At 40.1% G+C, this 12605-nt stretch overlaps 1 protein-coding gene across 3 annotated transcripts in view; it reads left to right on the top strand.

Moving 5' to 3' along the window:
- The window catches only part of SGCZ (sarcoglycan zeta), an 865974-nt gene that overhangs the window by 644522 nt on the left and 208847 nt on the right, over window positions 1-12605 (top strand). The gene's annotated exons all lie outside the window — the stretch shown is intronic.

The following is a 12605-nucleotide window of genomic DNA, read 5'->3' as shown; positions in this document are numbered from 1 at the left end:
ACAACAAAAGAATGAGGACATCTGAAATTTGGAAGGATTGTAGCATTTTTGATAAACATATGGAGCAGAGGTCTACCAGTGACTATTAGTCACAGCGTTTTGTTGGAACTCTCTGTCTGGAGCAGTGATGCTCTAAATTCTTGGTGCTTGGGGGGCACCTTTTTTTTGGCCACTGTATGTCACAGAGTGTTGTACTGGATGGGCCATTGGTCTGATCCAAGAGGGCTTCTCTTACATCCTTACGTTCTTAAGGATATCTTGGAAAGAGGTGTGAAGGCTGGGGTGGGGAGAGGTGGTGGACTGGAAAGATTCAGAAAAGAAGCACACTTTTCCATATTTTTTTCCTAGTCCCCTCCTCCATTTTTCAATACAAAAATTAAAAATTTGAGGGAGTACTGGAAAAAAAATCCTGCTATGAAATATTTTCTCCTTTAGAGTGAGTGAAATGCTTATACAGTTCTGAAAGCCAAGATGCATTTCTGCACCTAGAAGGATACCTAATCTTCACAAGGGGAGCATGCAGGGCTTTCATCGCTTCTCAACAGTTGTCCTTTTGACCCGACTCTTCCCTTGTGGAGGATCTTTTCACTCTCCCTCAAACAGTTGTGGTTATGTAACTTGTTGCTCTAGCTTGCTGAACTAAAGTTTTTTAAAAATCAGGAGATGGGGCAGAAACTGCACTAAAGCCTGAGAGGTAAACTCTGAACTTTTCATTGAGAATTGAATTATTTAACAAAAAAAGATTGTCTTTTCTGTTTATTCCTATTTTTCTACTTTTCAGGTAGCAAGATAAATGTACATAATACATATGCTTAAGACAGCAAAGGGCTTGCACTTTTTTGAGGTATTTCATATATTTGCAGTTTTGCTTGTACAGAACTAAGACATTTTAATTCAGTATGTATGTCAAATATTGCAATTGTATATGCTAAGTAAATTAAAATAACACATTTTATCTTGTTAAAACTTTAAAATTAGATTTGATAGGACATTAAGTATTGCATATATTTTATTTTTCCCCTTCAATTTCTGTTTTTTTCATGGGGAAAAATGACCCCTCCCCTTTGGCTTCCAAATTTCTAAGATTATAGCAATTAGGTTCATGGAGCAGGAGTGTGTTATTGTCAAGATCGACTAATAATGACTTAAGACTGGGGATGATGGCCTAAGCAATAGGCCCTGTTAAAATCATAATGGATCCACTGCTGCTAATGTTCTACCTTAGTTGCTTCCCTTCCCCCCTTTTCTTATTTTGATTTGTAACTGGGGTGAAGGAACTAGCCAGCGCCTTCTCAGGGCCTGAGGTGGGAGGAAGCCTTGCATAACAATTCAAGGGCATTTGCTAGCCATCGCCTGAGAAAGTATCTAGTAGTTGTGTGTGAATGTTTCCTCCTGTAACCGCCCCCCCCCCCCCCGTAGGAATGTTTTTGAAATGTATCTTAAAACCCATGTATCAGTGTATTGGTTTCATTCTTAGCAAGCTAGAGGCTTGCGCCAGAGTACCGGTGATCAATAAATGAAGGCTTAGTATCAACTTTGACTCATTCTTGAATCCGTCGACTTGACAGTTATAACTAGAAACAGGTTCCACTAAAATAAAAAAAACACAACTAATTTTCTAAGAGAAATAGCTTTACTTCCAATATTGAAGAACAAAATTCAAGTTTTTCACATGACACAAGAATGAAATTTGAATCTGGCTTTTTTTTTTTTTTTGTATGTCCATACATATATAATGTTTCTTTTCCAAGTCTGAGGCTATTAAGACTGCAGTCATTATGTTGTTATGTTTCAGCCTAAATGACATGATCTAAACATCTATAATACTTCGTATTTCATAACATATCCCTAAATATACAGAGAGAAATTATTAGGTAAATAAGAATAAGGCCCATTGTAGAAAAAAAATACAATGGGCTCTAGAAAAAGCCTTTGGTCAAGTGCCCCCCGCCTTTGCCTTCTTTCCACCCACACAAGTGAAGGCATTCACTCTCCCCCACCTCAAGGGGAGCTGATCTCTGCTATCTGGATAGAAAGTTATAATTCTGAGTGATCTCCTCACCTGAAATAGCAACAGTAGTTCCCCAGGAGGAAATAGCTGGTTTGGAGACTGGAGTGTATGGCATTGTACATGTCTGAGGTCCTACCCCTCCTCAAACCCCACCCTCTCCAGACTCCACCCCTTAAATCTCCAGGAATTTCCTAACCTGGTGTTGGCAACCCTATCTTTTTCCCTTTATCTGCCACTCTGACTTTAACTTTCCATTGCCTCTCCCCTCCCTGCAGCCTCTACCAAGGAAAAGGACAGTCTTTATCCACAGTGGGGGGGACCGATGCAGCTTACGTCATTCTCTTCTCCCCTCTTTGATCTGCACAACAACCCTATGAAAGCTGAAAGCCTGTGATTGTTCTGAAATCACCCAGTCAGTTTTCACAGCAAGAACCTGGACTGGGCAGACCCCAATCTGAAGACCTAACTCCTATGCCCTCCTCCAATTCTGCCACAAAATCTCCAGGAATTTCCCATGAACCTGGAACTGGCAGTCCTAGTCAGGACTGTCCCCAATAAGTTCCCCCTCAGAGGCCTTTAGTAATACCTTTCAGACAAACAGTTTTTCTCTAATAATGTTGTTGATCTTAAGCACAGGACTTCAGTCTCTCTCTCACTTTCCCTCCGTATCTTCTCTCTCTGTATCTGGTCTGCTACCATGGGATGGCATTCCCTCCCCCCATCTCTGGCTGTTTCCCTTCCAGAGGAGGAGAGGGAGGAGCCCTCAGCCAATTGAGGGAAGGTTTTCTCTGGCTCTTTCCCACCTTACCTTCTCCCTCAGCCAATCGAGGGAAGGCTTTCCCTGGTTCTTTCCTTCCTCCCCCTTCCTCAGCCAACTGAGAGAAGGGTTTCTTTCTGTCCTCTGTGAAGCAGTGGCTCAATCCTTGTCTATTCTGGGGCTAGAGGGTGGAGTTGCTCTCCACTGAGATTGAGCAATAGGCAGCTCAGCCGGTGGGAGAGTAGGTGAACCTGTGACCAATCTGTTTGATGATGATGATGACAATGACGACTCTTTTTCTAGCAGGAGCTCCTCTGCATATTAGGCCAAGCCCTCCTGATGTAGCCAATCATCCTGGAGCTTACAGTAGGCCCTGTACTAAGAACCCTCTAAGCTCTTGGAAGATTGGCTACATTGGGGGGCGTGGCCTAATATGCAGAGTGACTCTTGCTAGAAAAAAGAGCCATGATGATGATAATGTTGATGATGAGCCTCTATACCAGTGACTCCCAGCAGAGTGCCCAAGGACACCATGGCGTCTGCTGATGGGTTTCTCAAGGTCTTCCTTCCTCAAATTAAAGAGCCAACTCTGACTTTCCTCCATCTCACTGGAACAGAAGAACCGGATGATGTTTGGTTTTTGTACTGTCCCAGCATTATAGTGGTTACCTCCCATACATCTTGTCAGCCATTTTGGCACTCATTCCTTGTTCTCAAAATTCTGAAAGTATCTAGGGGTTCAACAAATTTGGTTCCTTGTCCTATATCATGATCTTTTCCTTGCCCAGATGTGCTTTAACGAACTTCACTAATCTTGGTATGTTGTGTTTAACCCTATTGAATCTGTACTGTGAGTACAGATTGGAATCACACAAGAAATCAGTGAGGCCAAAATGGCTCTCTTAGTATCCAAAGCCTTGTTCATTAAAATCCCAGGAGTTTTATAATGCTACACACAAATTGTTATTTATTCTCTAGCACAAGCTTTTTTAAAAAAAATATTTTTATTTATCAATGCTGAGAAACTCAAATCTAGTATCTTGTCTTTTTTATTTAAAAAATGAATTTTCAAACTATGGTTTGAACAAACTCTTAGTGTTGGTTTTGATTCGTTGCCAATTATGGATGATATGTGAAGGATAATTTCATTTTTGAAGGTATTGTGATTGCTTAAGCACAAAAGCAATAATTCATGTTATCCAGCATCAGCATCAAATAATTTTGCAGTATTGATTTTGAAGAAAAGCCAGCATTATGGTATCAAGATATGTCAGACACCAAACACCAATTATGCCATTGTTTACCCAAATGCTTTGTTGTGAGGCAACTGCTCAGAAGGCTCATATTTCACAGGAAACAAGAAACAACAGGAAGAATTGTACAGACTAGAGATTAGTAGCCTCTGTATTCTCTGAGGCTACTCTGTTGTCCAGACAGAAGTCTTGGGGACCCTACTGACCAATCCTTTATGTGTAGTCAGCACCATCTAGCAGCAGTGGATTAAAAGTTGTGGAACAGGGTATATTCAGGCGTCCATATATACACACACATTATATACACACACACACACACACATACACACACACACACATACACACATTTCTCTTGGGTTTTGTGTAGAATATAGCATACAGTATTTCTGTGTGGAATATTTCTATTAAGACTAGAATGATAGGCAACTATTTTACCCTATCTTGATGACAATATCTTAGGGCTACAGACTGACACACTACCTGAAATAGTTTAAGGGAGTAGATCTGTCCTGTGGCTGTCCTGGGTATTATAATGGATTGTGCCTACTGAGCAGATGTGAGCAGTTGGTGACATCTGTATGGGCTTCATGGTGTGATATTTGTATCATTCTTCACATTTACCTGCTGAAAAATATTATTTGTCTGTGAACAGAGCTAAAAATAGTTGCTCTTCTTTCCTAGTAATTGCTTTCATAAATTTTCTTCTTATCATTTTGGAACATAGACTTGTTAGGCTATTAGCCAAGAGTTTTCAGTGCTTGACAAAGTTGTACAGGTATCTTCCAAGTACAGAGGCATTCCCCACTATCTCTCTCTCTCCTCCCTTTGTTGTTTCCTTTATATCAGGCTTCAGATTGTCAGCTGCTCAGGGCAGGGACCCATCTTGAACTCTTGGAGCTATCACACCACCTAGTGACACAAGGAAATGTGGGATAGAAATATTTTAATCACTATATAAATCATTCACATTAGGGGTGCTGTGTGTATAAATAATAATGATACATTAATCTGTTAATGCCAGAGTACTGATCTCATATAAAGCCATTTGCAGTACCTTCTAGGATTGTCTTTATAGTATCCTATACAGAAAACATAGGATTTGGTAACCTAGGGAAAGATGTACGAATGGCCAACCTATAGAGTATAGTAAATGCAGAGCAACTAGGCGGGGAGGGCACCTAGGCGGGGAGGGCGGGATATAAATAAAATTTATTATTATTATTATTATTATTATTATTATTATTATTATTATTATTATTATTATTATTATTATTATTATTATTATTATTAACAACTACCCAAGCAGAATTGCATCTAGTATTTTTTGTCTACTTCATAAGATCTAGTGAAACTTTCCCTTGTATCTTTACATCATAATGTTCCATGTTCCCCTGCCGGGCCATCAGGGTAGCATAGGAACACATTCAACCTGTGCTGAAAGCGCTGCACTGGGTGCCTATTGCATACCAGGTTCGTTTCAAGGTGTTGGTTCTTACCTTTAAGGCCCTATATGGCCAGGGGCCTGCATACCTGAGGGACCGCCTTTCCCCACATGTTACCTGGAGAGCACTTCGGTCTGGATCACAAAATCTACTTACAATCCCCGGCCCTAAGGAGGCCAGACTCATGTCAACTAGAGCCAGAGCCTTCTCTGTAGTGGCCCCAAGCTAGTGGAATGAGTTGCCGGAAGAGGTCAGGGCCCTGCGAGAGCTCATACAGTTCTGCAGGACCTGTAAGATGGCACTCTTCCACCAGGGATTTGTGAACTAGGCTGTTGGCCACTACGGTTTATAGCAACATGTGAACCACCACCACCAATCTGCTGTATAGCAGTTGCAGAAAGGAGAACTTAAGATCTGCTGTACAGAGAACTATAAAATTAGAAAATGTAAGATCATGGCACCGAAACATTTTTTTATGTATTTTATGTCTATTTTACTCTACTTTTTATGGTTTTAATGCTGTACTATTACATTGAATCATGCACATGCATGTCTGTGTGAGCCTCCCTGAGTCCACCTCGGTGGGGAGAACGGGATATAAGTGAAATAAAATAAATAAATAGGAAAGCATACAGGCCTGTGACAACAGGGGGGGCTGTGGGGGCCCTGCCCCAACTTTATGTCAGATGCCCCAACTCAGGTGCCACTGATATTCCCGTTCTCCCCCTGCTACTACTGCAGGGGTGAAAACTGAGAGACTGGGGGCCACCCCATCCTTCCTCCCCGCAATTTAAATTGCACAAGAGGGGTACCCAGGAGCAGCTGCTGCCCCTCTCACACCATTTAAAGGGCCCATGGGGGGAGGAAAGAGGCAGCCTCTGCCTCTCAGTTTTCACCCCTGTGGCCCCTCAAGCGGTGGTGGCAGCATCCGGAGGGAATGGGTGAGAGGGAAGGTCAGGCACCCTTATTTGAGCACCCTGAGACACAGCAGCAGTGACCACAGGAGGGGAGCTGCTAAGTGCCCCCAACTTTTAAAATCCTGACTATGGGCCTTAAAGCATATGACATTCTGACATCAAGGCAGAGGTAAATTGTTCTAGATGCAGGAGAGAAGGGGACTAGTCACGCTGCTTCCATTTTTGGCAGCAGACATATGTTAATTGTAACATCTCACCTGAACTTCCATCCCATGCACTCTGTTGTAGATTGACTTACATATTTGCATGACTTATTGCATGCCTATACTTTCAGATGTTTGTGTGAGTTGTGTTAATACGCGAGCAGTTTTATATATTTTCTAAAATCCATGAAATGTGCTGCATGAGTAAGTCATGTTTCCTCTTTTTTTCCCTTACTATATGAGGTTTAAACATTCCTATCTTTAGCAGAATGCTCAGAAATATATTATAGAAAGCAAGCTTTGTAGCATGCCTAGATTGTCTGTTCTGCGTAATGGTCTGTATAAAATACTATTATATTCAATTAGGTTTATCTGATAACAAAAAAGTAATATTCTTCAGGCATTATCCATGCCATTGTAGTTTGAGAGGATTTTAGCATGCTGACTGTAAAAGAATAGAATGAAAATCCTGCACCCATGCAGCATATGTTTGTGCTTGCTTGACAGTATTTTACATTTGAAGTCCTATATAGACAATCCTTGTTAAAGGCCATTAAAAATATCAGCACCCACGTTTTCCAAAACCAGAAGTTTAAAAATTCCATGGTGTTAGCATGATTAGGTTGATTGATTCCATGAAGTCATTACTTTTTGCACTGTGTTGCTTTCTCAGAGTCATGATTTAACTTTTTTCATGAACAAAGAAATAGCTTTCTCAAGGATCTTGCTGTATCCTGATAGATTAAATAAATTTAAGTCCCAGTGGATTAAATACAGTTCATAAATCCTACTGGTAGCTTTTCTTTCTAACCATTTATAATACATTTTTATATTACTCTAATGATGAAATAGTTGTCAAAGTGGAGGGTAACAACTGCTATTCTATTAACATCTCAATGCATTTTATACAGTATTACTTTAAGTGTGCCAGTCTCACTCTCCCCCTTAATGTTCCACAAAACTCACTATTACCAACCTGAATACAACCCCATTTGAAATATCCCCAGGGACCACTAGGGTCAGTCCAAGGATTTTTGACACCCTTAGCAAATGACTTCAATGCCATCTTCTCCCCCCCCACACACACACACACTGTGGGGTAGATGCTTCCCTCTTCCCTTTCCCACCACAGGGATGCCACTCCCCCTCACTGGAGCCAAGGCTGTGGCTTGCTATGGTGCCAAGTCTCTCAGCAGGGGCAAATTGGAAGCAAAAACAGACATGGAAAATTGCCTCACCCTACAATAGCTGGGGGAGGGAAGGAGGATGAGGGATTGCTTCCATGCTCATGCCCCTGAGGAAAGGAGAGAGAAGAAGCAGGCTCACAACAACATCCATCCATAGTTTCAAAAAACTCCAAATTCCTGGAAAATACTTTGAAAGGCGCTCATCCATAATATTTCACAGTATTTGATGTTTGGCATGTAATAATATTTAACATAAGATGGCATTTAATAGTTGATGTATGATGTTTTACTATCTGACAGCATTTGATAGATCATGCCATGATAATTAGTATTTGATAGCTGACAGCTTATTTAATCTGTGAAGCCTATGAAAATCCACACACTCAAGACTGCCAACAAGTATAACATATTCCAGTTTATATAGTGAGTGAAGTGTCACATTAAAAATGTGGATTCTGAAACTGTTTCCACATTTCTCATGACAGCAAAATTAGGTTGTTTGCCAAGTCCAGCACAGTAGCTGTTCTAGCAAAACCCAAAAGGAATCTTGTGGTACCATAATGACTAGCAGATCTCTTGACGTGTGCAACATCTGATGAAGTGGGCTCCATCTCACAAATGCTGTCATGTCAATAAATCTGCTACTGCCGATGTTGAATTTTTATGAATGTTCTTTACTTGCACTGACTTGTAAGCACTATCCTTCCGCACCAAAAGATGGTTGAAAGGAGTCACATGGTATCAGAAAATATTCTCTCTTCGTACAGCCCTGAATCAACTATTAAGCAAAATAAGCACATACTTAGGGCACCAAAGGAAGGTGCTATTTGGTGTTGTAATGGTTTGAACTTCCAATCCAATCACACCTTTATTGGCATAACGAAAAGAGATGTACAGAGACTTGTCAAACAAACAACTATCAGATATGTCTGTTCAAAGCATAAAAGGCTATACTAAGATTAAGATCACAATAAAACCTACTTAGAATAGTTTTTGACAATTTCAGCCAAGAATTTGGCAACAGCTTTTGTGATATCGATTATGTTGTCATTTAGTAGAAAACGGCAATCAATCCTATTTTCTTGACTGTAGGACAGTAAGGCAAAACTATCTAACAGAACCTTCCCGAGATTAGTATACAGTTGGCAGTTCAATAAAATATGTTGGATAGAATCTGGCGAGCTTGACCCACGTAGACAATGTCTCTTGCTAAAGGGGACTTGAACAAATCTCCCATAGAGAACATTGGAGAGAAATGCATTCATCCTAGCCAGCATAAAAACTCTCCGATGTTGCGGATTATCTAGTACAGATAAATGGCCATTTTCCTAGCCGTCTGATCAAGTCCAAGTGATGCAGGAGGGCAAGTATAAAATTGGACAGGACACAGTTTATGAAATTCTAGATCTAAGAATCTCTGTTTGATAAATCTAAAATTATAAGATTCATCAGATGAAAATAGATCATCAATTGCGATTCCCATGTGTTTGAGTTTCAACATGATTCCATCTTGCCAAGCAGCATTATAAGGGTCTCTTTTTTAAGTAGTTGAGCAGGCTAGCTGGTTCAGCCCTAAAAAATATCTGTAACCAATATTTAAAAGTTAGAGTCCAAGCTTTTGTTTCAATCAGAGATTGGCCTGTTTCTGAACAGATTACAAAATAAGGAACACAGTTGGGGATTCTTAAAAGTTGTCGCAGAAATGCAGCCTGTATATTTTCTATTTTTTGTTTCAGAGCATTAATCCACAGAGGGATACCATACAAAATTTGTGATAGTGTTTTAGCGTTAAAAGCTCTGATTGCAGCAGGCAAACATTGGTTACCTTTTCTATAATAAAACTGTTTAATTTGAGATGAAGAGCAACTAGCTATATTTATTATTCTGTCACAATGAACTGTCAATTTGAGATTGTAATTAAAAGTTATGCCCAAATATTTAAAGCATTTGGATTGCTCGTTTCCTGCTTGCCTTTATACCATTTTTGTGGTTGCCAACTTTTAGAAAAGACCACAACCTTAGATTTGGAATAGTTTATAGCAAGTGAGTTAAGCTGGCAGTAGTTGTTAAAAGCTTTCAGATATCGCTGCAGGCCAACTCTTGTGCAGGAAAGTATAGTTGTATCATCAACACACTATAATACTGGGACTGAGAGATCATTTAACTTAGGTAGGTGCCCATTTATGGAACTAAGATATTGTGCCATATCATTTAGGAAAAGATTTAAAAAATTACCTTTTTTATAAATGGGAACAATTATGGAGTTAAGCCAGGAATCTGGGAGGTTTGAATTTATATATGTGTGTTCCTTTAATTGTTGGTAAGTTGCGGTAGAGAAAGGGAATGAAAGAGGAGGATGAGTGAGTGAGGCGAGTGATTGGTGACTGAAGGAAGAGCTAAGAAGCATGTGTGGAAAGAGAGAAAAGTCAGTCAGCAGTTAACTCTCAGCAGAGTGTCAGCAGTTTTGCGTGTCAGCCACGGTCAAACAGCAGTCTATAGAACCCACAGTCTCCTGGTTAGAAACCCATTAAAAGCTGCGAAAGACATCAAAGTTTCTAAAGAAGAGACTGATAATAGTAAGAGTACATATTAGTGGCTAAATTGAATCAACCTTGATACTGTCAAAGTATTATAAGAGTGTGTTAGAATGAAGGGTTTGAGAGTAAGGAGTGGTTGTGAAGTGAATGAGTGTGACGCCTGAGTTAGTAGTTATTAATTTCCAGTGTTTCATCCACTGGAAGTATAAGTAGTTATACATCCTTAAACCAATGTGTTTCATATACAAATAAAGTTTTATTTTGTTTTATTAAAACCTGGATTAATATATTAATATAATCAGACCTCAGATTCAGTGGGAGCTCACAGGAGCACAGCTCCTGAACCTGTCTGAGAGTTCCACCTTCTCCTTCTGAGAGTTCCACCTCCTTGTCCATTGAATAGTCTTGCAACTGCATAACAATCCCCGGATGAGCTCCACCACCTATTTTTCTGCAAAGCGACCCCTGGGTATAATGTAAGAGTCCTCAGGGCCACATAGCCCAATGAAGAAGCCTTAGAACTTGGGCACAATTCTGTGGGGAATGTTAAACACAGTGTTTGGAATTAAATTCCCGGTGGCAGCATTACAGACATTAAGAGGAAAGTCGTGATAAGTGTTAAATTAACTTAAAGTTTACATTTGGAATACTTGTGGGGTCTGACTTAGAGAATGGCCTGGAAGAACACTGATTTTTTTTTTAAAATCTCTTATTTCACCTTCAGCACTTACTGAACCTTCATGTCTTGTCAGTTAAGCAATGGAAGGGCTGAGGGGCACCATTGTTGGGCTGTGCTTAGGGCATCAGCTGGCCTTGATCTGGCCCTGTCTTCAGAGTGCCATAGCTTTATTTTGCTGCATCCCTCATACCCTCCAAAGAGCTCAAGACAACATAATGGGATAATGTGTTTGATTCTCACAAAAATTCTAGCATGAGTTGAGCAGTAATAATTTGCCCACATTCTCACCCCACAATAATTATTTCAAAATATATGACTCCATCATGTTTGCCACAGCTACAATGTAATTCTACCAAGGGTTCTGCACTGTGTGGTAGCTGAGGATGTTTCTTATAGCTTGTAACTTAACTGACTGGTTTTTATGTTTAATTTTAACTGTTAAATTTAAAGTTTTATTAATTATGTTAATGTGTAAGTTGTTGTTAGCCGCCCTGAGCCGCCTAGGCGGGGAGGGCAGGATAGAAATAAAAGTTATTATTATTATTATTATTATATAGCGACAGTAATACATACTGGGTAATTCAGATTGGTTCTGGCTCCCCAGAATGTGCCCAGGAATATATTGGATGCACTTTAAACAGCTATATATCACCAGTTTAAGAGCCCCATGGTGCAGAGTGGTAAAGCTGCAGTACTGCAGTCGGAGCCCTCTGTTCACGACCTGAGTTCGATCCTAGCGGAAGCTGGTTTAAATAGCTGGCTCCAGGTTGACTCAGCCTTCCATCCTTCCAAGGTCGGTCAAATGATTACCCAGCTTGCTGGGAGGAAAGTGCAGATGACTGGAAAAGGCAATGGCAACCCCCCCCCCCCCCCCGTAAAAAGTCTGCCATGAAAACGTTGTGAAAGCAACGTCATCCCGGAGTAAAAAACAACTAGTGCTTGCACAAGGGACTACCTTTACCTTTATATCACCAGTTTGCTTAACCTATATATTGTATTGTTAGCCTGGCCATAACCATGCCTGTTTGCTGTCATAAACTACAGTTCCATGAGTTTAAATATGCTTAAGCCCCACCAAAATCAAGGTGAGCCAAAGCATTAATTTGATTGCAGCCTTAGTATGTGGGGAAAATATTCCTTAGAAAATACTTTTTAAAAGAGAAAATTATATAATTGCCAAAGCAGCCTGGATTAGTGCTTAAAAAAAATCTGGTTAGTCAATTATAAAGAATCCATTAAATCATGACATTGTAAATTCTACAGAGCAAAACAGTTTATTTTGATTCCGTTGTATGGGAATGAAATTCTCAAAGGTCTGTTCTAGACAATCTACTTTGTTCAATTATTGAATTCTTTCTAGTATTCCCATGCTAACCAGTGATCATGGAGCAATGGTCAAATGTTTCTGCGCTTATTGTACACAAACGTTGTTGAAGCAAACATAACTGCTACTTGAGCTGGTTTTGAACTTTATGGTTGATTAGGGATTTGAACTCAGGTCCCTCTGGCCTAAGTCTGGCATTATACAGAACTGGTTCATGTTCTGTTCCAATACACAAGACACTTTCCCCAGCCAAGAAAGTAACAAATGTCCAAAATGTTATCTCAGTGCTGGAGTA

Source organism: Heteronotia binoei, chromosome 9 (assembly GCF_032191835.1).
Source record: "Heteronotia binoei isolate CCM8104 ecotype False Entrance Well chromosome 9, APGP_CSIRO_Hbin_v1, whole genome shotgun sequence".
NCBI classification, from domain to species: domain Eukaryota; kingdom Metazoa; phylum Chordata; class Lepidosauria; order Squamata; family Gekkonidae; genus Heteronotia; species Heteronotia binoei.
This window is presented reverse-complemented; position numbering and strand designations above follow the sequence as displayed.